The sequence below is a fragment of the Elgaria multicarinata genome, chromosome 3 (assembly GCF_023053635.1).
Source record: "Elgaria multicarinata webbii isolate HBS135686 ecotype San Diego chromosome 3, rElgMul1.1.pri, whole genome shotgun sequence".
NCBI lineage: Eukaryota > Metazoa > Chordata > Lepidosauria > Squamata > Anguidae > Elgaria > Elgaria multicarinata.
The window spans coordinates 121,513,839-121,541,355 of record NC_086173.1 but is presented as its reverse complement, the minus strand read 5'-3'; positions in this window follow the sequence as shown (position 1 = coordinate 121,541,355).

Below are 27,517 nucleotides of genomic sequence, written 5' to 3'. Positions count from 1 at the left end.
CAGTTTCCACCACCACCCCAAAGGAATTTACGTATCCAAGCTAGGAGTGATGTCTGCAGTCTAAGGAGATATTATTTGCAGTCACTTGCCATAGCAGTGCATTGTCTTTTCCGTAACCATGGTCTGGCATCTCAGTGTACGGAAAGCCTATTTGTCTAGTCACTACGGATGTGCTCTGCTTCTCTTCAGTTCAGAAAAGCAGGAGCGAGGCGGCCTAATTCGCCTCCGGAAAAGGCGGAGGCAAAGAGAGTCAGGGGGGCTGCAGATCGAGGCGAAGAGGATCGCCTCAATCCGGAGCTTCGCCTGCAGGTAAGTGGGGGGGAGGGAGACTAATCTGGCGCTGCCGGCGCCGCCATCCATGCAGCGGCAGCAGCGCCAGGTAAGGGAGCAGGGAGGAGGGACACTTACCTTCCTCCGTCGCGGGCTTCAACTGAGGCTCCGGTTGAAGCCGGAAGTGAAGGCCGAGGCCTCTTCCAGCTTCAACCGGGGCCTCAATTGAAGCCCATGACAGAGGAAGGTAAGAGGGCGGGGGCAGGGGCGGGGGCCTGGCCTACCTGGCGCCGCCAGCGCCACCATCCATGTGGCGGCGGCGCCAGGTAAGGGAGCAGGGAGGAGGGACGCTTACCTTCCTCCGTTGCGGGCTTCAATTGAGGCCCCAATTGAAGCCGGCCTCTTCCGGCTTCAACCGGGGCCTCAATTGAAGCCTGCGACGGAGGAAGGTAAGGGGGCGGGGTGGGTGGGTGGCTTATCTTGCGCCGGCGCCGCCGTTCATATAGTGACGGCGGCGAAGCCAGATGTCGCTCCATGGAGCGGAGCGGGAGACGGGCAGAGAGGCACAAAGAGGATCGGGCCCGATCCGGATTTTCCCGATCGGGCCACGAAGCGGATTGGGGGTCCGTGCACACCCCTACTAGTCACAGCCTCTTTGAATAGGGCAGCTACCTCTTAACAATGTCCTTGTTTAAAAATCTCTGAATTTGAACATCTTGTGCTAGTCACTGAAAAAGACAGAATGGTGGTCAACGGATCAGGTTTCTCCTTATTATTATTATTATTATTATTATTATTATTATTATTATTATTATTATTTATTTATTTATATAGCACCATCAGTGTACATGGTGCTGTACAGAGTAAAACAGTAAATAGCAAGACCCTGCCGCATAGGCTTACAATCTTGATCCACAAATTCTTGGTGAATATGAATGATGATCTGTACGGCCACACAATCCCCACTTGTTGATACATGGCAACAGTGCCTGCTGCATACAACTTCCAATTTGGTAGGGACATGCAGATTTTTCTGAGGGTGGATTTATTGGTTACATTTCTATACAGCCCAATAGCTAAAGTGTTCTGGGTGGATCACAGCTATTAAAACCGTAAAATACAGCATGATAAAACATAATATATAACTTTTAAAAGTTTAAAACTACAGTAGAAAACCCAAGTAAATATTAGCAGCAGTGTAAAGATCTAAAAATATCAGAACAGATTTAAAAACAACAAAACACAAAGGACTAAAATGCCCGGAAGAGTAAAATGCCTGAAAAGACTACAATGCAGGTGCCAGGTGAGCCTCTCTGAGGAGGGTGTTCTAGAAACGGAAGCTAACCCTGAAAAGGTCCTCTCCTTAGAGCCATCCATTAGGCCATGTTGTATCCGTATAACCTTACTTGAAGCTACCAATGCTTCCCTCCATCCACCCTTAGTGTTGCAAAGTTTCTAACAGGACTGGAAACAACTGGAGGGAGCAAGAAACAGTAATGCAAAGAAGACTTGTGATACTCTGGGAAATGATTGCTTGAATTATCTAGGTTCAGATGAAATAGCATCTCTCTGGCCCTTTGGGAGTGGGGAGGATCTCGCGATATTCTGATCTTAGTCCACATGTGGGCGTGACATCCCAGGAGGAAGGAGGGTGTCGCACCCTCAAATTTTTGGAATTTCTTTTTAAAGGAGATGAGCGCACGTGCGCTCCAACTAAAACATAAGTTTTTTTTAAAAAAGCAAAAGACCCAACCCCGCTCCCCCATATCCCTGATTCTTCCCGGCCTGACCCCTTCCCTCTACTGATCCCCGCTACTCGCAGGGAGGAGGGAAGAAGCCAGGACAGGCTGTCACACGTCTCACAGTCTCGGGATGATCCCAAGACTGCAGGAAGAATCTGGTTTTCCCAGGGATTATTTATCCCTGGGAAAACCTGTTCTCATCCCTCCTTCGAGTCCCTGTACATCATTTGAATGCACAGGGACTTGGCCGTGACCAGCCCGGATTTGGGGGTTGGTTTAGAAACGGCCTTTCTCTCTGATTGTTCCCACCACCACCCCGCAAATCAGACTATGCAAATAAACATATTGCCAGTATAATTACAACCTCACTCCTGTTAAAATCACCCATGACCCAGCCTCTCTTCCCTACAAAAGTAGTTGGGTGGTCTAAATGAGCCTCCAACTTTAAATGGAGCCATATGCTGGCAGGGCGTGTGGCCCGTCAGAGCCAAATGCGGGGGGCTCTCCCCCTTTTCTCTCTTTTGTTTTCCCTCCCACCTCACCACACTCCAGACAAAACAGTTGGGGTAAGTCCCCAACTTTTTTGCTTTGGGGGAAGTCCCAGGATGCCTGCCTGGCGCCTTCTGCATCATATAATGGACGCTGCACCACCATGCACCCACCCCGGGGCTTTCAGTGCATATAGCCAGACCCCAGGTCTTCTGAGCCTTGTGCTTATTCGCCGGCTAGGCCGAAAGTAAGAAAGAGCTTCATCCCACCTACTATATAGCTTGCTTTCATGGCGCAGTTCTTACGACCACTGTATAGTCTGCTATGGAGATGAAGGACTCGAATGATGTCGCCCATGTCCTGCCCTGATTGCACTTTTTCCAGCCAAAGAAGCGCCCCTAGAAGAACCACGTAAAGTCTGGTTCTTTTGGGACTCTGAGCGGCCACTGGGGGCGCAGGGCTTTCAGAGGCGTGCCCCACGAGGCAAGGACTGACAGGCTCCAGCTCGGCTCCTCCACAGCAGAGCGCTCCGCCTCGGTGGCACACGAACCCACCCCTTGCGAAGCTGAAAGGGAAGCAGGGGTGGGAGAGCGCAAGTGCGTGCGCTCCTCCTGCAGCCGCCGCCTCCTGCAGCAGCTCCTGCGGTCTCTTGGATCAGTCAGTCCGAGTGGCTCTGGTGGCGGGGGGTTGGAAGTTTGGCTGGCTGCTCTGACTCTCCTCAGGCAGCCCGCGAGAGTTGCTGCCGCCTGGACCCCTGTCTAAGGAGGTGAGCAGCTGCCAAGGACGTGAGAGGGTGGCTGCTGTGGGAGCTCAACACGTTTGTTTTCTATCTGATGTGATCCCAGCCCCTGACGACAATAACAACAACAACAACAGTTTTCATACACTAAAGGAAGGAAATGGGATAATTTGAGGGGAAATGGGTATGTGTGATGAGGGCTAAAGACTCCTGCCCAAAGGGAAGTCCCAGCTACTTCATCTCAAACTGCTAGGTTCCAGCTGCAGCAGGGCTGGCTAGCCGATCCTTGATTTCTCCACCCACAGTATAAACATAAACATTTCTTATACTTCAAACAACACTGAGCTGGGGGCACTACAACCCTCCCCCTCTTCTTCCCTGCCCAGGTGCATGCTAGAGGCAGGGCTGTTGTTCACCCTTGTTGTTCAAGCTTTTCAGATTAGGCTAAGGGCAGCAGGGGCCTCATCACTGCTTTAGAAATAAACTCAACCCCCCACTCCGCCAATTATTTTGCTGTCTAAAATTGCCTTCCCAAAGCTGTTTTTTAACCTGTAGGCCCCTACAGTGTAATGGGGGGAGTACAGGGAAGCCATCGGAACCCCACATCTCCCCCCCCCAATGGGCAGAGAAGCAACACGGGGAGGGCAGTTGTCACTGAGCCACCTCTCCCCGTGTGTCCCTGTTCTACTCAAAGGTTGGCCCTGCTCAGGCTTTTTTGGGTTAAGGGAAAATCTCCACATGTCATGTTGCTTGAGCCTTGTTCAAAAGCAATCGTTTTCTTTGACCTGTGAAGGGAATGGATTGCTGAATGAATGCCCAGCTGCCTCCCTGTTGCTTTCGATCAATTATTTACTTCACAAAACAAGTCACATTATTATTATTATTATTATTATTATTATTATTATTATTATTATTAAAATGATTATTATGCATGTGGTTGTGGTTGTTTTTGAAGCAATGTAAGCATAATGACTTTTTAAAAATTGTTCCCCAAGTAGAGGTTTGGCTTTGTTTGCTCTTCCCTTTCCCCTTTCATCTCCTCCATTCTTTCCCCCCTCCCCCCTTACCTCCTTCTTTTTGAAATGATGATAATTTCCTGTGTATTGAATGGCTACTTTCCTGCTGCATTGAAGCCAGTAATGGGACTGTCAATCACAGCATGTGGTAGGAGATCCTGTGAAGAGGGAAAGGTTTGGTTTTGTGAATGGAATTCATGTTTCAAAATGGATAAAATGTGGGGTACTATTTGATTGAACATCACAGAAGAAAATCTCTTCCTGCCCTGGATTTGCGTGGCATGGGGCATCTTTCTCAAGAAGATAGTGTGAATTGTCCTCTGGAACTCCATTAGCTGGACAGCAGCACTAGGTATATATACAAAAAACGGACCCTTAGAAGAATAGTTTTCAAACTCTCTGCCTTCAGGGGACCTTTTGTATGCTGACTCAGCTGCTGACGAAGCCTTATGCAGTGCAGATAATTCTGGAGGTGCAAGTGGTTCTATAGGCTGATCCCAATTAGGGTGGCATTCCAGTCTTCAGGAGGCGGAAGATCGCTCCAATGTCCATTTCCTTTCCAGCCACAACCCACATTTTCCCACAATCCCATGGCATTCATCCTTCCTTATCAACAACCCCATATTCCTTGCTAAAACTTTCCCATTTTATTTTAAATGCACATTTTGTGACACTACAGGTTCTACTGTCCCAGAAAACAATGTAACTCAAAGGCCATGGCTAGACCAGGCCTATATCCCGGGATTGTCCTGGGATCAACCCTGTACATCTAAATGACACACAGGGGATCCTGGGAGCAGGCAGGGACGACCCCTCCATTTGCCTGGGATAATCCTTAGGTCTAGCTGAGGCCTGATTTGTATAGTTGTGTACTTTGGGTATTCTTGGTGTTCACCACCATGAAACTGCTTTCTCTCTCACTCTCTCACCCACACACTTCCTCCTCCTCACTGCAAGTACATCTAAAACCACACTCACTCTTTTTCTGGATCCTTCCAAAACCTACCCTAAAACCTTTTTCTTCCTCCCTCTCTTTTTCACACACCTTCATTCCCCATCTATTCAGACATACAAGCACACAACCGTCCCTCCCTGGTCCCCCAGCTGGCTTCTCTCGTCTTTATGCTGGCTTCTCTGACACCCATCCTCCTAAAGCTGGCTTACCGCTGCTCTCTTTCTACCCTCCTCCCGTTTTACCACGCAGAAGTGACAGGAGTCGCTCTTTCTTTTCCCGCTTCTTTTTCTTGGTGGCTGGAAGCGCTGCCAGAGAAAGCACTGGCCTGCAGCCACCCACCATCTTCATTTCCCTAAGAATATCTCAGAGGCACTCATGGGAAATGAAGATGGCAGAAGATGGAAACCCTCACTTTGGTTTGAAGTGATTCCAGTTTCTGATAAAGAAACGTGTTGTTTTAAAAGCAAAATGTGAGGGGCAGGTCACTTCAGCATGCGCCAAGAAAGGCTTTGGGGGCACATTAGTGCCCATAGTGACCATGCTGCTTGCCCCCTGGAGGACTAGACATAACTGTTGAGTAAGCCATGATGAGTTGTACCCAGTGACATAGTCCTGTCTGTCCTATTACTACGGCTATCCTTTCCAAATGTTGTTATTCCTTAAATCTCCACCTTTGGCAGACTCTGATTATTTTGCCACTCAGTAAAATGCACTGTAGAAAAAGCTGCCAGATGCCAGATTGTTTCAGAGAGCACGCATCAGAAGGAATTACAGACCATGACAGAACTGTTGTGTCTTACTGTATACTGCATTAAGTATTTTATGGAAAGGCGGCATACAGATGCTATCAACGAATAATAACTTCAATGCAAAGAAATCCGTACAACTGAAACTTTAAATTAGAAGAAATTGCAGAGAGCACTTGATCATCTGCAAGGAGAAAATGCCCCACAGCTACTTAGGAAATGGAGAATGAAGGCTCCTGCTATTAGTTTACTATGACATCTCTATGTCCATTTCCATAGTGCGTGTGTACGCGCCTGTGTGTCTGGGCTGTATAGTTTCTGAGGGGCAGTATGAGAATAATACATGAAAGGTATTATTAATGCAAAAACTATGATTCAGGGTCACAGAAGAAAGGGAGAATGCTTCACATAGGCAGGCAATTTATTTCTCCCACTTCTGATAAATATGCATGTTTCATAAATAATCTATCACATATAACCAGATGCTAAATAAATAATGGTCTACATGCAACATGAGGAGGCATGTGAGTGGATCTGTTTTTCTCCTCCCCTTTGAAGTGTAGGCAGAATGGATGAGCATAACGCAAGCTGCTCTTACTCACTTCGCAATGCAAATTTCTTTTCTTAAGTTTTTTATTATTTTTTCCAACAGCACATAGACAGACATCACTTATAATACATACAAACAAAGGTATACATATAACAACTACAATTACACTAAAAACATATAAGGGTAAGGTTAAAGTACTTTTTTTTGTAGTCATACTCTGGATTCATAAAGAACCCACATCACATATTGGGTTGGATCCAGATTTAAACTAGACTTCTCCCCTCCATCCTTCCCAAGGCAGCCCTCTCCCCACAGCCCCCTGAAAATGCCTGCCAAGCTATTTTCCCCTCTGCCCCCCAAAACAGGGGCAAAGTCCACCACCAAACAAAGTCCACCAATAGCATCTTTGGCAGGGAGGGACCTTCATCCCCACCCTCCAATCAATTTTAGCAGAGGGGCTTTTCCTCTTCCTACTGAAGCCAATGGACAAATTACTCCATTAACTTTAATAGGGAGAGGGGAGCCAGAGAGATGGAAGGAAGAAAGAGGAGCCACAGAGAGAGAGAGAGGTAAGATAGAGTGAAGAGCAAAAGAGATGGAAGGGCTAGACAGAGAGAAGGAAAGAGAGAAAAGAGCCAGAGAGAGTAGTACATTCAAAGGGTGCACATTCATGCACACACAGAGAAACAAAGATAAGAGGGGAGGCACACCAACATTTTTGTAATTGGCCCCCCACGCCCTACAGAATCTAATTTGCACTGTTGCCCAGGGCCCAAAAGAGTTGGAGACCTAGCTCCACATGTGCTCCCCTCTTCCATATGGTACATCAGATCTATTTGGTATCCAGAGTATCTCCAGGGAAGGATCTACACTACTGTTTTATAATGGTATTGAAGTACACTGACAACTGTTGGGGCCCATTCCACATACTGTTTTCAAACTGCTTTCATAGCGTTATGTTCGGCTGTGGATCTGACCCAGGTCACAGCTGAAAATAGCAAATCTCACAGGGAGGCCAGGTCTCTCAGCTAATTTCTAAGCTGTACAGGGAAGGCTTACAACATAACTGCTTGGTCTAGCAGAGACTTTTTCAGCTTGGTACGCTCTAGATAGTTTGGACTATGATTCCCATCAGCCCCAGCCACAAGATCAATGGTTAGGGAGGATGGGGTTGGTGTCCAAAATACCTGTAGGTTGGGGAGGCTGGCCTTTGAAAACCAAATTGGGCACCTGTTTCAGTTGCGCTTATTTCAGATGCTCCAAGCAATCACGGTGAAGTTAGCAGCCCTGTCCAATTTGGCAGCCATTTGCAGTTCTTTGCAGGGTGGGCATGGGGAGGAGACCCAGTTCAATCTATTTTAGGCTCCTAAACTATCTGCAGGTGTCCTGAAGGCTGGCTGGCAAGTTGCAGTGCAGCTGATTCACTAAAAAAACATTGAACATCCCAGACAAGAAGCAAATAGAAATTAAATCCTGACAGTTCCCTCGCATTGTTCCTTAGCTGCATTCTCAGGATCCACAGATGGGGTCCATGTTTCCAGTTGGAACTGATCTCACTGACATGTTGATGAATATTAGCTTGAGCATTTAGATTTCAACCATATATAAAAAGGCAAAATGTATCACGACAGCTCTGTTGTACACAATCTCCTGATTCCTGTGTGTGGATACTTACTGAGGTTAGTTGACTGTGTCCTTTAATCCAAGATACAACAATAATCTAGACAGACAGTGATAGAATTAGCTGCAGATAAATATATAGATATTTACTGCCTGACCTTTGACCCCTAAATCCATTCTTGGCATGAAAATAAATGACTTAGCTTTTAAAAGCGCTGAGTGCACACCTGCTGCCATTGAAGTCAATGGAATCTATTGGATGCTCAGCACTTTCAAAGTAAGGAGTTATTTAGGCTCTTGATTATGGTTGTGAGGGTTTAATTTTTTTTAGATCAGCCTTCCCCAACCTGATGCCCTTTTAGATGAAGGCTGCAGTCCTTTGCATACTGACTTGACAGTGAGCCCCATTGACCTCAGTGGGGCTTACCTCCGAATAGAATAATAGAATAGTAGCGTTGGAAGGGGCCTATAGGGCCATCAATTCCAAACCCCTGATCAATGCAGGAATACACCTTAAAACATACCTGACAGATTATTGTCCAGCTGCTTCTTGAAGGCCTCTAGTGTGGGAGAGCCCATGACCTGCCTAGGTAACTGGTTCTATTGTCGTACTGCTCTAACAGTGAGTAAGCTTGCCGCATCTAGAGCAATCTGTAAATCTGGCACAGGCTGTGTGGTGGGGGTTTCATAAGGCAGCCCTGGCACTAGCTACAAGCTTTCAGTGCCATTCTTAGAGCAGCACCAGCATAATTACATATTTCACAGATTCTGTGCTGAGAAAAATGCTTTGCTCAAATTGTGCATGGGCATTTTCAAAGGAATTGGGCATGGGTTTCAACTGCCCTAATGCACCTGTACTCCAAAGCGAGGAGGATGTTTCTCTGGGTTAAGCTGGATCCCCTGTGCTGGCAGAAGGGGATTTCGCCACCCCTTCCTTGCCACGGCAGCCCTTCCAGCCCCCTGAAAATGCTACACAGCCAGCCTGGAGACCCTGCAGAATGGGGTGATCCCCCAAAGCCAGGCAGAAGGACCTTTTGTGAGCAGAGCTCTTCCTCTCAGAGAAGGTCCCTTCTTCTCAAAGTGGACTGACACCTCCTTACCTTCACAAAGTGGAATGACATCTCCTTATGTTAAATTCATTGTGCTGCACAAACATTGCTGAATTCCTATCATTTTTCCTGACCTGAGTCTTGGATCTCTTTCCGAATTTGCTTTCAGAGCCTTTTCTGTACTATGTGACTTACACCCTGGGCTGACGAGGCTAACATATGTTTTAAATATTAATGCCTTTTTTCTTCTTTTTTAACTAATCACGTTAGTAATACCTTACCTGCTACTTAAAAGTAATCTAGCCATCATGGCAGAGCAAGATACATTAGGGCTCCCTGCGGAAAGCTGTAATTCTTTAAAGAAGCATGGACAATATGTTGCCTTTGTCTGCTATCTCCTAGTAAATGTTCTCTGCTGATGACTGTGCTTTGGGGAAATTGGAAGTACTCCCCCCCTCAAGGAACTATATAAAGTATCTGTCTACTAAGATCGTGCCATGAATTTGACAGACCTTGTACTATCTTGTGTAGTATATCCACTAAAACGGTGATATATTGGTGGGGTTTTTTAAGCTTTCTTCCTTCAGGGAACTCTTTCCACATTGAGATGTCTGCTGAAGGAGCCCTGTGTTTTGTAACAAATTCTGGAACCCATTGTAGGGCACACAACCCATCATGTTTATGGGACTGAGGTGTCATCAATATGCGGATGATACCCAGCTCTACCTTTCCTTTTCATCAAACCCAGGTGAGGCAGTGACTGTTCTGAACCAGTGCCTGGGCACGGTAATGGACTGGATGAGGGCTAACAAACTGAGACTCAATCCAGACAAGACGGAGGTACTGTTAGCGGGTGGTTCATCTGTCCAGCGAGGTGATGTTTGCCTTGAGAGCCCAGGTGTCCTCTACTTCAGTGGTGCCAAATAGCATGGAGAGGAAATTCTAAGTGATGAGTCATAAGCTTTTATCTGTGCTCGTTGTTGCCTGTTGTGAGGCTTGTAAAGTTATTCAACCTATGACTTCCTTTGATTTTAAGCTCTAATTACTGCTTGTTTTTCCTCATTCATCTTACCCAGCTATCGTACAGTGTTCTGTATGTATACTATTTAAAGCATCAGATAACCCTGCTCTTGGCATCCATTCACATGAAAACATCCAGCCACTACCATTTGCAGCTGGGGAGGGGGGAGGGGAAGATGCTAGGAAGAAAAACAAGACTGTGCAAACAGAGACATTGAATTTTTAACAGAGGCCTTGACTTAATCTTTTAGTTGTCTATCCCTCAGGCAAAGGGCTCTTAGTTCAGTAGCCTAGCAACAAATCCCCCCCCACTTGCTGAGGCATTTGCAGCATTTAATTGTATGAAGAATGCACCTGTATGTCAGCAGAAAGAGATCAGATCCATGAACTCCTAAGACATTTCACCCAGAAAGGACAACACCCAGAAAGGACAACCGGGCAAATAAATGACATGCGGTTTTAAAAGCCTTCAAAAAGCCCAGTCAGAAGCTTCTGAGGGGGGCTGAGATGGGATTGTAGAGAGCTAACATTGGAAGTTGGTGGTCTTGGCCACCCAGAATCTAATTTTTGCAGTAAGGAATTTATTGTACAAGTCATGGAGATAAAACAAGCTAAGGCTCCAATATCATCAAAGAGGGATTCGAGCCACGTTATTCAATCCTACGCAATGGGAGCTTAAAACCTGTATTAATCTGCCCCGTGGGAGAGCCAAGATGTAGAGCTAATACAAGGCCTGATCCAAATAAACCCTTTTATCTTAGTAGGATTTGGATCAAGGCCGAGGCTTAATTTGAAGCAAGGGAGGCTCACCAGAATGTAGTTCCAGATCCTGTTTTCACTGAGAGGTCTCCACTCTGGAATATATTACATCATAATAAAATAAAACCAAGAGAATGCCTGTCCTACGCAAAGCACCTTTCAGGTAGAAGATGGAAGAATACCATCTCCGAGGAAGGAGAAAGGGAGCTGGAAATATTTGAAACTTCTAAAAATGTAATGCTGCAACCTTACAAAATGTAGGCCTGGCCAGTTCGCCTTAACCAGGAGGTGTAGGAGTGTGGAATATATATATTACTTACGTATTCATTCATTCAGCTTGTGAGTTACTCTATAGATGAAGCTCTCAGGGCAACATACGTACGTACAAAATAAATCGAAATCCAGTTAAACACAATCAAAAGTTAAGAGCAGTGAAGACTAATATATCAAAGACAACAAATACTAACAAGATTGAAAAGCAGTCACAAAAAGGCTCTGAGGCACAACTTTAAGATGTATCCAGGCAGTAGAACGGATAGCAAGTGGAGAGGTTGGAGAAAATGAAAGGAGTTTGACTAAAATGAAAATCAACAACGTAGGTAGGAGGCTGATCTGTCCTTGGAGGGCTTCCCACGTTTGCGAGGTCCACCACTATAGCAAGTGAAAAGGCCTTCTTACAAGGAGGGCACTTGGAGAAGAGCCTCTGAAGGTGATCTCAGAGAATGGGTGGGAATGTAGGAGAAGAGGTCATCCTTCAGGTACTGCAGTCCTAAACTATGAAGTGCTCTATAGGTTAAAACCAGCACTTGGGTTGCCAGTGAGATGGAGTAGGAGAAGTGGGTTTAACAGAAGGATGTTGGATTGACAGAAGAAGGGGAGTGGTATAGCAGGAGGCAAAGCCAGCCTGAAGGAACTTACAGCTGTCTACATGAGAGATGCCACCGAAAGGACTAGGAACTATGGGGTTAGAGAGAAGAGGTGGTTCTTGGAGGTGATGAAGAGAAGGAAGCAGCAAGACTTTGGACAATTTTGATGCTTGGACAAAGAAAGAAGAATCAAAGATGGCCCAATGATCAGTAATCCAAGAGACGGGAGAATGAAGAAGACTGCGACAGGAGGATGTTTGAGTAGAAAAAGGAAGTACTTCATATGCATCATGTTTAATATGAAATAATGCTGGGATAGTGACAGAGTAAAGTTAATGATCTAAAGCCCATTGCTGACATTCAGCCTAAGAAGGGCAGTGGGCTTAAGCGTTTAAGGATCACAGAAATGGGCACACTGCCCCCAATGTCTCCTGTCCACACTGGCTTCAGCCCCTCCAGGAAAGTGTGAAGGGGGCTTTACATGCATTTGGTTGAATACGTTTAAAAGCCTCCTCTTGATTGGGGACCCCACATTACCCAATAACTCCCAATAGCTTGGAGGCTTCTACTCATGTTCAAGTGAATGCTTGTAGAAGCACCTCCGCAGCTTCCAGATCAACAAGAGGATGTTGGGGTTGGGGTGGCATGGATGCTCCTGCACTCTGTACATACTTCATATCTCCTGAATGCCTTCATGGAGCTTAAGCCAGTGGTGGGGAAGCCCTTTCAGCCTGGGGGCTTAATTCTGTTTTGGAAAACTGCATTCCAGTGGTGGGTGGTGCCAAAGGCAAGAGGGATGAAGCCAGAAATACCAACCATGCCAGCATGTTGTATCTTAAAGCTCTTCCTTCCAGGAACTAAACCTTAGGAGAGGTATTTCAACTGCTTACAATGGGGATAAGAACTTCACAAAAGCTGGGCACCAAACGATCGGTGCTTGAGGAAGAGGTGGGGGGGGCATGGCCTTCTGGGGAAAACCTGAGGGCCAGATTGTGACCCTGAGAGGGATGGGTTTGGCCCCTGGGCCTGAGGTTTCCCACCCCTGTCTCAAGGGATTGTGGGAAGAGAAATAGATTTGAAAGCCATTTAGCAGCCAAAAGCCTAAGAGAGAATGCTCACTGGAGAGCTGGAAAAAAGTAGGAGGTTCAAGGACTAAGTGTTGTCTGCTGTGACTCTCACGATGGGAAAACAAGACTGATGAAGAGCAGGAGATGGTTAAAGAGCAACTAGAGACATGGGTCAATAATCAGGAGAAGCCCTGGTCACATAAGACCAGTTGAGGAGAATGGACCACTTATTTTGTAGTCAAAGGTTGAAGAAAGAGCAAGCAGAAAAAGGACGGAAGAGAGTAAGTTGAATTTGGCCAAAGAAAGGTAGTTAGCACTTGGTCCTCAGATTCTGGCCCTGCTATCTTTACTAGTTCATTTCACTTAACAAAGCTGTTCTTTTTAGCTGAGGAGGAGGAGGAGGAGGAGGAGGATGCCGATTCCACCTTTCCCAAAGAGAAGGAAGCTTCTCTGTGAATTCACAGGCCTTGTGGGCATGAAAACAAAGTTCTACATCACCTGTGTCCCAATTCACTGGTTTTCTCGCTCATTTCCCCCTGATGGATCAACCTTTGCATGGTGCTAGAGGCCTCTGAATGTCGAGTGATTGTGCAGTAAGCAACAGCTGCAGCTTTATCGATCAGTTGCCCGAGATTGTGCATGGCTTACTGAACCAAAATGACACGGAAAATAAAAGTTTTGATTGAACAACAAGCTGTGAGAAATAAACATCTCTCCCAGTGGAAATCAGAATGAGTAATTCAGGAGTCTCAGAATCTGCTCATGGCATTCATCCAGGAGTCGGGCTGGAATGGCATTGCAAAACCAGAGTAGCTCCCTAGAGCCAATCTGAGCCCATAAACAAAATTAGTATTTTTCTTTGACAGATAAAAATGCTATTAATTATTTGCTCCAAGCAGCCATAATGGGGCCTCAGTTAATCCTAAGGACTGTCACTGTGCATAACAGAGACACAGAGAGATTGTTGGTCATGTTAGACAAATGTTTTACACCCTGTCACCCAAGGAAAGACAGATGTGTTCTTTTTCTGTGTTTCCACCTCCTCATGCTTTTCTATAGGGCTGTGCACAGATCCCCCAATCCGCTCTGCACCCGATCTGCAAATTCCGGATCGGGCCCGCGTCGATCCACCTACGGGCCACTCCGCTCTGCTGCGGAGCTCTGGCTCCGAATCAGAGCTCCGCAGCAGCAGCGGCGCCAGGTAAGGCCCCCTCCCTCCTTCCCCCTTACCTGTGTCCGTTGTGGTCCGGTGGCTGCTTCAACTGAGCCCGAGGACTCAAACAGGAAGACCAGGCCGCAATCTGTCTTAATGTTTAGGCAGGTAGGAGTTAGAAAGGGCATGGCATGGCAGAGAAAAGACAGACACAGTTGGTAGCAATGGTATATCTATGTTTGTCTTACAGGACAGGGTTTGGTGACTGATAAGTTGTATTTAGAAATATTAATGATTCCTTTGATGTGAGGGATATCCTGTTGCCACTATTAGGGGTGGCCCATGGCCCTGCTTGCCAATATCTAGTCTTGGTTTTGCTTTTTGAAGCTGTTATTGGTCTAGCGGTGCTGATAGAAGGCCTTAGTGTTACTAATTACATTGGGCAGCTCTTCCTTTTTCTCCTTTATTGATTTTCTGTGGTAAGAGAAAAGATGGAGGAAGCAGTGGAAAAACACAGGAAGGTTGCAAATGAAAGACGGTGATGTCTGGACACCCCCATACAAATCCATGAATGAGGCAGGGCAATGGCACAATGAAAACCTCATCTGGACGCACCCTCTGCCTCTTTTTTATTTTCAGTGAACAATAGCAAATAATTCATATCAAACAATTAATTCCATTGCTACGAAAAACATAGTGGGGCACCCTCAGGCCTTGCTAGGGCCCAGCAACAGCAGGCTCCCATTCACCCACCCTTCAGCAAGAGATGGATTTATGGGTGGATTTTGCTACCTGGGAAAGAGAGGGAAATTCCTCTGGAAGTACTTTGGTCATAGTTTTCCTTCCAGTATACTTTTAAGGAGCCTCTCTTCCTTCAGGAGAATCCTGATTCATTGCCTATTCCCTAAGTTCAGGAGGCCCACCATCCTAGTTGGCCTTGCTGCCCTTGCAATTGGCCTACCACTCAAAAGGAAAATGGGAACTCTCCCTCCTATGAAATAGGCTCGGAAAATGCTGGCTACCACATGTCCTTGCCACCTGGGCTCTGTATTGACACCTGGGCTGCTAAGTTGCTGTCAGCCATTTTCTACTTCCCTTGTGTCAGCCTAGTGGAGTTGGGACAGTAGGTGACCTCTTTCCACTCCAATCTCTAATAACGGTCATTATCAGTGAGGGAGGATGCTGTCAGGTATAAGTCATATAAGGTAGAGTTCTTAGGAATAGTTATTGAATGTCAATGTCTGCAAGCTTATCTCTGCCAGAGTTTCTCACGGGAGTAGCTCTATCACTCAGGTGGCAGAGAGCTTCCCCGAGGCAAAGAGCAGGTGGCAGGGGAGTTCTTGTGCCTGAGATATTTCCCTTTCCTGTGATCATGCCTACTGGACCAGCACAGCGTACGGCAGGCTAGTGTGTGGTCTCTCTCTCTCTCTCTCTCTCTCTCTCTCTCTCTCTCTCTCTCTCTCTCTGCTGAACTCAAGTGGCAGGGAGTTGCCAGTGCTAAGCAGAAAGCCTGGGGCTCCTGTGCCTGGGATTTTACCCTACCCATAACTCCCTGAGTTACCAGCATCTGCAGAAGCTCCCTTGGGATGGTTTCTTAAGCTTTTCAAGAATTCCCTTTATGATTGCCTGAAGCATGTGGCCTAAAGCGTTCTGACCATCATTCAGCGTTAAGTGTGTTTTGGAGTGTGTAACCATTAAGCCTGTTACTGTGACATCTCCTTAATAAAAAGAAGTTTCACAGATGTGAGTGTCTCATGTCAGTATGCCAGCATGGGTGAATGCCAGAGGGAACGGGCATGCCCACGACAGATGCTTTCCTCTCAGGGGCTATCTTCATGGCGTTGACGCCACATTTTCCCCAAACCCTACATTTTCACTCCTGTGGGGTTACGCCAGATAATTCCCATGCCAAGGAGCAAGCATGGGGTTTATGGTGGTCATCCGCCCCACCCCTGTCTCTCCCTGAGACCAGGGTGAGGAGGAGGAGGAGGAGGCAGTGGCAGCATCTCAGGGGAAGATAATAAACTCTTCTCCCCATGGCAAGGCAGCACGGGGCATTCCAGCGTCCATTATGCTTGCTGCCCCCCCACCCCCACCTTGCTGCCTGAGCGGACAGTGACCAATTAGGGGTCATCATCCACTGGAAATGCCTCCGGAGTGGCTCTGGAGCAGCTCCAGAGTGAGGACAGACCAGCGGAAGAAGCTGCGCAACTTTGGCTCTTTGCCCCGGGATGGCTTTGAATCTGTGGCTGCGTCATCTAACTAACACAGCACATATTCAGAGCTACCCCGGGGCAAGAAGTCGTCAAGACAGCCCCCTTCTTTTTATTTGTTCTTCCTTTGAGGGATGGGAAGAGAGTGTTGGTCTTTATCCAGGAAGACACACACACCCCTTAGGGAAATCCCTGGTTCCTCATCTTCCTATCTTCCTTCCTTCCTTCCTTCTTTCCTTCCTTCCTTCCTTCCTTCCCTCCCTCCCTCCCCACTTCAGTCAGGTACAGACATCCCACACACTAAAGTTACAGATTTGCAGTTACACCTGCTCTATATTAGAAAAATAAAAGTGTTTTAAAAAACACAGGAAAAATCCCCGACCTCCTACCAAAACACAGCATCAGCATTTGTGATCTGTATGCTGTGCCCATGAAAGCGAGGGGAAATGTGAATTACCCTGATAACATAGCTTTGGCATCCTTTCATTAGAGTGAATGCAGTCTATAAAACCATAAAGAGATCATCAGGGCAGGTTTAATGCCATAAAAGCTTTCACGCTGCCATTGTAATAGCATCAAATCTGAATATATGTGTTTATACCCGTGCCGGCTTTGGAGCTCAGGAAATGTCGCTGTGAGGAATGCACAATCAGGGGGAGGGGATTTTTTTGAAAGGTCTGGAAAGAAAATGAAATTGCCAACTCTTAAGATCTTTTGCATCCAGGTCTATTTCATATGGTGCGTGGATAAAAGTGCTCTACGAAAAGGAATCTTTCCAGGACCGGCTCTACCATTAGGCAGAGTGAGGCGGCCTCCTCAGGCAGCAGATGCTAGGAGTCAGGAAACAGCAGCAAGGCCTTGGAGGTGATTGTGCCACATGGCCTGCCCTGTGCCCTCAAAGCTAACAGCTAGCCTCAAGTCTGGTGAGATGGAAGACACAGTCCCCTCCCCAATGTTGTCACAAGATTCAGAAGTCAGTCTGACTAGCTTTGGTACATGGAATGGAGTGGGAAGCATCTTGCCTTCCACCTCAGGCAGCAGCTTATTTTGAATCAGTCCTGCTCCTTTCTGTGTTGTCTTGGACAATAAAGTTGTACTGCTTTCTCTCAGCTTTCCCCGCACTGCTTTTAGCGACAGACACCGATAGCTCTTATTTTGGTTCCTAAGGCATAGGCCCTTTCTACACCTCCCGGCCTTCTGGGAGGGAGGGGGGAGGATCTCGTGATATTCTGCTCGCAAGATCCTCCCCTTGGATCCATATGTGAATGCAACATCCCAGGAGGAAGAAGGGATGTTGCACCCGCCATCATCATCATCATCATCATCATCATCATTATTATTATTATTATTATTATTATTATTATTATTATTATTTTAAGATAGGAGAGATGAGTGCAATTGCGCTCCCAACAAAAATGCAAGTTTTTTTTTTTTTTAAAGAAACCCTGATCCCACTCCCCCCACCCCCGACAGGCACGGAGCACCCAAAGAGCTCTGTGCCCTGTGCCCATTTCCCACCTCCTTGTGTTTACTCATGAGGAGGCAGGATGAAGTAGTTGACCATCCTGGGATGGTCCCAGGACCGCAGAAAAACTGGGAAATCCCCAGTTTCCAGTTTTCCAGGGTTTCCCCGGGGTCACCCCTGGTTGACCCCAGGATCCCCTGTTTGGACTCACAGGGACGGCCCCGAGGCAAACCCAGGGAAAAACAAATAGTCTGAATATACAGGATGCAGCAATCTTGAGGAAGCTAAGTAGTTCTGGGTCTGGTCTGTGCCTGGGTGGGAGAACCTTTTATCCACTGACTGGGAACCTTATATATATTCTGACTTTAGAACATGGAAGAAAGGGGGGATTTAAATATAAGTATAATAAATGAATACCAGGCATTTACCCTGTGTCCCAAGAGAAAATGTATGCCTTCCCCTGCTTGGTGCCCTCCAGATGTTTTGGACTACAACTCCCAGCATTCCTAACCATAGATCATGCTGGCTGGGGCTGATAAGGAGTCAAAGTCCAAAACTTCTTGGCTAGATCTACGCCAGTGATTTTTATTAGTAATGAAGTGCATTGATAACTGTTGGGACACATCACCTATTCCGTATACCAACTTTCTAGCATTATTTCCCATTTTTTATTCCATATTATCCAAAATACCGTAACAGATGTCAGTCACTGTGAGTGCTACGAGGTAAATGCACAAGAGGGTTATAACGTCACGTCACCATGATGGGATCATATAGATATGGCACCAAGTTGAGGAAAGGTGGTGTAGGGCATACTGCAAAAATTATTGGCCTTCAAGTACTCATTAAGAGGAAGAGTGATTCAAAAATTACTTTAAATACCTCACTGTGCAACCTTATACAGGTTTCTTCAAAGCTCAGCTTGGCTTGCTCCCTTTCTCATTTGTGACCTGTTTTTCATTTTGTTCAAATGGGGAAAGTGTGCAGTTTTCAAAAGTTGTGCATTTTTATATTTTTTGCATTTTTCAAGTGCACATTTTGCAAATATGAATGCAAGTTCAGGAATCTGCGAACAATTTCGGAGAACAGGCACTCCTGTTCACATTCAGGGTTGCAAAGGGCCACTTCCAGGATATTTGTGAACAGAACTGAAATTCCTGTACATCCCTAGAAGCAGCTCATATTGGGCCTGTTCAGATGACACTTCAGGCTCTGTGGTTAGCAAAACTGTGGTTCTCTGGACTTAGGACTAACCACAACCTGTGCTGTTGCACACAACACTTTAAGTCATAGTTAGAGCTGCTAATCCTGCTGCAGATGGTCCCACTGTGGTTAGTGTGTGAGCAGGGTTTAGCAAAACACATTGCACAGGATACCTTAAACCCTGCTGCTTAACCAAAGGCCTTAACCAGCAGGGTTTAAGGTGTCTTCTGAACAGGCCCCTTGAGTTCTGAGGTACTGGACCCCAGCAAACAGTGAATATTTGAAAAAGGGTGTTCACCCATCTATAATGCCTTAAGGCAGTCTTCCCCAACCTGGTGCCCTCCAGCTTTTTTGGACTATAACTCCCAGCATTTCAGACTGATGGAAGATGTAGTCCAAATCATCTGGTGGGTACCAGGTTGGGGAATGCTGCCTTAAGCAGTCGAAAGCAGGAAATCAACTTTAATCTTGAGGCAAGTAATATGAGACAATTCAGCTAGCTAAACAACTTGGTGCCTATCAGTCGGTCCAGTCTAAATATTTTGACTGTGTTTTCTGGAACTGGTAATATTCTAAGGATCCTTGCATACTGGCAAGGATTCTGGAACAGATCCTTCCTCAACGGCCCACTAAGGTTCGTTCTTGCCTTGCCCACTCAGGCTGTTTATCATAGAAGTATAATAATATTTATACAGCACATTTCAAGTGTTCAGAGTACTTTTGCACACATTCTCAGTTTGGTTTACTGGATTTGAATCATTCCCATATTGCAGGCAGCAACCAGAGCCATAATCACATCTCTTGTGTTCTTTCAGCCAGGTTTTTCTGAAGGGCTTTGGAAATGTGGTTTCGTGTCTCCATCATGAAAAGGCTTGCTGGCCTTGAGCACGTCAGTATCTGTCTGGGCCAACCTCAATTCCGTCTCCGCAAAATGGGAATAATAATGACGTCTTGCCAAGCTATTGCAAGAATGAGTGAGCACCTTACCGACTAAAAAGCTATATAAAGAATTATTAATAGTATTTGAGTGTGGGTATGCAGGATCTCTGTCTTATATTCTCTGGAAGTCATGTTGCCTCTGTAATTGCCTTCTGTGACTACAAATTCTACAGATACGATATTTAATATTGCTAGTGCAGGGAGGAAGCAGCAGCCAGGCACCTTGAGGGAGGAAGCAGCAGCCAGGCACCTCTCCACTGTGCCTGGGTCCAGCTCCATCTGAGAGCCCCCTCCCTCCTGCTGCCAACTGTCAACTAACTGCTGAACTTTACAACTAAGATTGTAGTGCCTGAATTTGCTTTCCTTTTCCCCCTCCTCCTCCTCCCTCCCAATCCCCTTTCCTTTTGTGTCATGTCTTTTAGATTGTAAGCCTGTGGGCAGGGACTGTCAAGAAATACTTTTTTAAGCCGCCGTGAGAGCCTTTTTTGGCTGAATGGCGGCATAAAAATCCTTAAATAAATATAAATAAATAAATAAATAGGTCTGGATCAATGGAAGTTTTTCATTTTCCCACTATATATCACCAAACACAGCCTTATCTATTTTTCAAACATTTAGTAATTGCCTACACTCCTCCCTCCCCAAGCTTTAATCTATATCACTAAGTTCCTTTAAAGTTGGCCTCTGCATGGCTGGAAGCTTTTAAAAGAACTGAAGAAGGTATAACAGAGGCAAAAATCCCCACGCCATATTCTGTCTTTGCTTTTGTTTTGCTATTGTCTCTAATCAAGCAGGCTTTCCAATTTTTTTGAAGCACTACCAAAACCTGTAGCACCTGTGAGACTATAATGGGATGTGTTTGCACACTACTGGCAACCACATCTGATATTTTAAAAAATCATTGTAGGGAAGCGCATGGATTTTGTTCAGAATGCATTTTGAAGGAAACTGAGTCGGAACACAGCTTTCCTTTAGATTTTGCATGTCTCTGAATTTCATGACACAAATCTCAGCCTCAAAAACTAACCAGAATATATATAAAAATATGTATTTTAGGATAAAATAATTTTAAAATTTGCATGTGGAGAGATAATACGTTCAGAAATACCTATTTTGTGAAAATATATATACATCCAGAAGTACATATTTAATACCTTTCGTGCATGACATGTTTTGCGTGATTTTTTAAAATCTGTAGGTGGATGAAAAAAAATGGGATACAACAGCTGATGATGGGCTGCTGTAGAGAAGGGCCTGATCTTCTTGGTCATGGGTCACCTTGAACATGCTGCCAGCATGAATAGATTGACATGGGGTATAGATATATTGCGCTGCCTCGTTTCATTCCTTTCATTTACTGGTGAAATCATTTCTCAGACTCTCATTGAGATGCCAACCAGGCAGAAAGTTCTAGCCTACTGTGTTTTGCTGTTTTTGTTGCACTATAATTATAAACTGAAACTTCCTACTCCCATTAGCACAGTCAGCATTAAGGCATATGGCTAAATTCCTGCCTAGATCTGGGTCAATTTACATGTCTTAAGCATGCAGTTGTCTTCAAGGCTGCCATTTTAATGATACCGACCACATTGCACCTTTGCTTGTGATGGGGCCAGTGGGTGACATTGACTTAATGCTGCAAGATGGACTGTGAGAATTAGGCTGTGAGTGGAAGTTTATGAGAAGCAGATTTATAGGCGCTGAGCTCTGCTTGGGAAATGGCTTTGCTGCATTTCAATCGGCATTGGCTTGACAGTTTGGAAGGGCTTTGCTTATCCTTCAGTGAATAAGGGAAGGATCAATGTACAACTGCATTCAGGCACGTTAAAGGGAGAGGCAGGAGCAGCTGAGTCAGCCAGTCAGTCATGGTTTGAATTGGGCAGAAACCAATGACCCAGGGATAACATTGACATGCATTGACTTATTCCGTGGTGCTTCGCTGTGAACTTGGAGCCAAGCTTTACAGAGTCTGCCCAATGGCAAGGAAAAATGCCGACTAATATGACTGCTTCTTGCCTCTTACCTAGACTGCGTAGCTGAGTTGCCTCTGGCTGCCCTTGAAGCACCTTTCTGGTCACTTCATTGACTCCTTGCCCCATTTACATTGAACACACACACTTTTTGTTGCTACAGTCAATATATTCCATTGTATTGGCTGACAGCCTAACAGCATGCTTCATAGCTGTCATGCCTCCACTGGAAGGATAAGAACTTAAGAAGATCCCTGCTGGGTCAGACCAAGGGTCCATCTAGTTCAGCACTCTGTTCCCACAGAGTCCAAAGAGCTGTCAACCAGGGACCCACAAGAAGGTCATCAGTGCAACAACGCCCTCCCACCCATGAACCCCAGCAATTGGTATACATAGGCTTACTGTTTTCTCTAAAGACTAGAATGCCCTGAAACACTAACAGACAATGCTATGGAGCCATTCTGTCAGGAGATATGGGGGAGCCAGAGCCCTCAGAAGAGAAGACCACAGGTCTATCCCTGTAGGAAGAGGGAGTTTGGTTTCAAAGACAGAGGCTGAGCAACCACTCAATCCGAGACAGTGCTGTCAACTAAAAGGGCAAATCAGTAGGGCTTCTTTAAGAAGAAGTACCCTACTCCAAAGAAGAACTCCTCAAGAGGAAGAAACTCCTCAGGAAACATAGTGCAGCTGAACCTTAGAGACCTGCATTAGTCTGGCCTTGCAGAAAACAGATTTCTTCAGCTCCAGTATCTTGTACCCTGACCTGAACTCATGTTTTGATATTTGGACCTCTGCTTGATGCTGCCTTTTGGACTCAGATTGGACTACGTTTGTTCTTGTCATTTCTCATGAGTGTTTTTGGAAAGGAGTTTTGCCAGAGGGACTGAGGGTCAATGCAAATACAGTGGATGTGTCAAGCTAAATCCATGATTTTCCGTGGTCCCAGTGCATGTCGGTCTTCCCCACAGCCTAATTCTGCATAGAAGGCAGGATTCCAGTGTATGTAATTACTATACAGAAGGGAAATATGTATCAAATGGAGGTGCAGAAATAGGGTGACCATATGAAAAGGAGGACAGGGCTCCTGTATCTTTAACAGTTGCATAGAAAAGGGAATTTCAGCAGGTGTCATTTGTATATATGGAGAACCTGGTGAAATTCCCTCTTCATCACAACAGTGCAGGAGCTATACTAGAGTGACCAGATTTAAAAGAGGGCAGGGCACCTGCAGCTCTAACTGTTGTGATGAATAGGAAATTTCACCAGGTCCCCATATATACAAATGATACCTGCTGAAATGTCCTTTTCAATACAACTGTTAAAGATACAGGAGCCCTGTCCTCCTTTTCATACAGTCACCCTATTTGAAATAGGCAAAGTTGCGTTGGTTAAACTTTGACTGTCAGGCTAAAGACCTAGGGCAGCCCTCCCCAACCTTGTGGCCTCCAGATGTTTTTGCTACAGTTGTAGCTGCAACTGCCAGCATTCCTGAGCATAGGTCATGCTGGTTGGGGCTGATCAGAGTTGAAAGCCACTACATCTGGAAGACATCAGGTTGTGAAAGGGTCTTTGTCAGGGATCTTTGTCAGAGACTTTGTCGGGGGTGGGGGGGAGATAGCATCCCACATGCCACGAACATGGTATAATAACTGATTCTCAGATCTAATCCTGGAGTCATCTTTGACATGTAAGACAGAATAAACTGATCCAATGTCACCATTCTTCCATATATTTGTGTCCTAGATTATTAGTAAACTCACAATCAATCAATCAATCAATCCTTGAAACTGATGTAAACCTTGTAAAGCACTTTTAAATTTAACATATGTGTCTTTCCAGCCTCATGGCCTCCCAGTGGTGCCATGGTTCAGTGGTAGAGCACCTGCATTACATGCAGAAGACCCTAAGGTTTGATCCCTGGCATCTCCAGGTGGGGCAAGAAAAACTTCTGACTGAAACCTTGGAGAACTGCTGCCAGCCAGTGTTGACAATATTGGGCTAAATGGACCAACGGTCTGACTCAGTAAAAGACAACTTCCTATGTTCCTGCATTCCCTTTTGAGAGATGGGGGCGGCCATCTTGTTTTCCATGCAATGCCATGTCAACCATGCAATGTCATCACATAGCATCATTGCCAGGGAGAGACGTATCACCTGGCTATTTTCAAAGCGCATGGGAGCTGGGCAGGCTTAGAGCCAATCCAATGGCACTTTAAAATGGCTTTTGAAAAAGGAAAACTAGGAAAATAAAGGAGACCTTGTATACCTCATTTAATTGTAAGTTAAAGAGAGAAAAAACCCACACATGTTTACCCCCAGCCCGAATGTGCCAAAATTGTTTGATGGAGAATATGCAGCTCAGCCCTGAAATTGACTTGTTAATTTCGGATGTGTGCACATTCCTGCTGCAAAGCCACTTGGGAACTATAGTGTGGGAGCAGGCAGCAGCATATTAACTGGACTCCTGTGTCTTCTGGTTCGTTATGAATCCTGATACTATCATTATTTCCTGCTTTTAATTCCATATTATTCAAAATACTATAACAGACGTCAGTCATTGTGAGGGCCAAGAGGTATAAATGGGCATGTGGGATATAGCATCACAACGATGGGATCATATAGCTATGACAGAAGCTGTAGATCTGGCCCCAGAAGGCACCAAGTTGAAGAAAGGTGGTATGGGGGCATATTGCAAAAATTATTGGCCTTAAGATGGTTGGTATAAATGGAATTATTCTACCAGGCTCTTAGTGATTAATGCTGCTGTTTGAATTTAGAGGGTCCCCCTGGTTTATTATAATGTACACATTTCATCTGTTTTGTTTAGTGTGTGTTTTTTTATTGTTGAATTTTACGGTGTTTATAGTTTTATTGTCAACTGCTTCGAGTACTCATTAAGTAAAAGAGCAATTCAAAAATACTTTAAATAACTCACTGTGCAGCCCTATACAGGCCTAGCCAGATGTAGGTAGGGATGGGAGAATCAAGGATGCTCGAGCTTGCTGAAATTCTCTGAACTTCACTTCAAAGCTCAGTTCAGCTTGCTCACATTCTTGTCTGTGACCTGTTTTTCATTCTGTTCAAAAGGGGAAAGTGTGCAGTTTTCAAAAGTTGTGCATTTTTAAAGCAAACTTTTTGCAAACACGAATGCAAGCTCAGAATTTGCGAACAATTTCAGAGAACAAGTGCTCCTGTTTGCATTCAGGCTTGCAAGCCCCCTACAAACATTTGCCCTATCCGACACACACACACACACACAAGCCTTTCACCACTTCCTCCCAATCTTTATGGGAGGGTTTCCTTCCTCCAAATATGTTTGATGGTGAATGCTCACACAGCGTGCAATGTCCAGGGAGAAGGAGGACGTCTCACCCGCCATTATTATTTTTTTACTGAAGATCAGCGCACGAGCGCTCCAACAAAAAGGTCAGTTTTTTTTTAAAAAAAAAACACCACTCCCACTCCCCCCCACCCCACCCCTGAAGAGCTCCATGCCCTGTGCCCAGTTCCCGGCTCCTCATGTTTACTCACGAGAAGCCAGGACGAAACCGGGATGGCTGCCCACACCTCCTGCGTTCTCGGGATGATCCTGAGGCCATGGGGAAAGTCAGGCTAAAAGCCGTCCCGGTAAATCCCGGGGAAATGAAGGGATCTTCCCTCCCTGCCCCTGGGATCCCCTGTGCATCATGTGGATGCACAGGGATGATCCCGGGACAATCCCCGGGATGGCATGGTGTAGACATGCCCAGAGAGTAAGTTCCTCAAAGGTGGGAACTGGCCTATTTTTGCCTACATTATTCTGGATTATTTAATGTATAAAGAATAGCCCAGAATGTGTTACTATTAATAAATAAGTTTGCATCAGCAAGAGTGCTGTGCTGCATTGGATTTGTATACTAGTCAGCCTGAGATTGAAATATGGTGTTACACTTTTTTTCTTCTTCCAAAGGCTACAAGAGAAAATACTGGCACTTTTAAATGCCAGAGCATTTGGAAGAAAATCAACAGAGTTTTGCGGAACCCTAGAGACTGAGAGCTTCTTCAGATGAGCGTTTTATCACATCCTTGTGACTGGCCACTTTGCAGGACATTTTAGCCATGCAGTGATCCTCCTGTGTGTCTCCCGCTCCATTTACCAGTTTTAGCGATTTTAAAAAAGGCTCAGGCAAGCTGACTCTTCTGATATACATCGCTATTTCCTGCCATGTGCAGGAGAAGTTATGCTATAAAACACCCACGAGAGGGCGCTGTCCCCCATTAAACAGCGTTGAAGCTGTACAAGCCATGTGGTCACTTCTCTTCCTTACTTACTTTCTTTATTGCGATCTATAGATCCATAAAAAGAAAACAAACAAACAACAAACAACCAAACACAAGAATCAGATATGAAATCATACAATTAGAGCTATTATCAACTTTAGTCTAATACACAAAGAGCTCTAATCTTGGCCGCCACTGTAAGAAATTTAGCAACAGCCAAAGTTACACTTGAAGACTTATCTTCCAACAGAAACTTAACATAAAATTTGCCTGAAGTTCTGGACAGTTTGCTCAACAATGGGGTGATCATAAGATGGCGGGCCTGATTATAAAAGCTACAGGACAGAAGGATATGCTCCATCATCTCCACTTCCGTATTCCTACAGGGGCACCGTCGTTCCTGATAAGGGATACCAGCATATCTGCCCTGAAGTAATTCAATAGAATAAACATTGCATCTGGCCTTGGAGAAGGCAATACGATATTTGGCGACCGACAAGTTCTTTAGATAGTCAGCCAGCTGAAGAGGCCCAACGTAATGAACGTGCAATGCACTGGGAGAGCAAGAGACATGAGAGCGAGCACGTAAGTCGCAGAAGGCTATATCCCACAGTCTTTGTTTGATAGCTTTAAAAGCAAAATTCAAGCCCAGATTAAGGAGGAGGGAAGAGGAGAGACCTATTGAAGCTGCCTTCCTGGCAAGAAGCTTGGACCAGCTGTTCACGTAGTTGTCCTGAGCCAGACAGGGTAGCAGACCTGAGCCCCTCCCAAAAAGACTTCTCTTCCTGCTCTCTCCCTCTGTGTAATGGGAGGTCGTTACAGAAGCAGAAGAGATGCAGCTTCAGAGCCAATGGGAAGGGAACACGATCCCCCCCCCTTGAAGGAGCTCTAAGAGCTCTATTGTGGCATAAGCTTGCTGCCCCTTATGCACGGACCAGCTTCCCAGAACACCTCCACGAAGCCACTTCTCTTACTTTTCAGATCCTTCTTCTGGAACCTGGGCTTCCCCCTGAGTCTTTTGGTACAACCCCCTAGTCCCCATAGCCTACTGCAACTAAGCCGGTGTACATGTAGCTACAGTCATGAAATATTCTTCCCCTGTTTCCCCCTACTTCTGCTGCCTGCCCTCCTTTGCCTTGCCCAGACCCTGCCAGCTTCACATTGAACGTCTGAAGCAGCATTGTCTTATGTCCGACCCTGAGTGCCATGGAGGCTTTTAACTGGAGATGCCTGTGAGCTATTGAGCTATGGCCAGACTGATCTATGGGGAATTGGATCTTAAGTAAGGTTGCAGCAGAACTGTCTGTCCATAACATTTGTGCATCCGTGTGTGTGTGTGTGTGTGTGTGTGTATGCATATGCAACTGAATGAATTATTATGCATAAGTTGTTACCAATCCACATTTGGTATGAAAGAGTTGTCGAT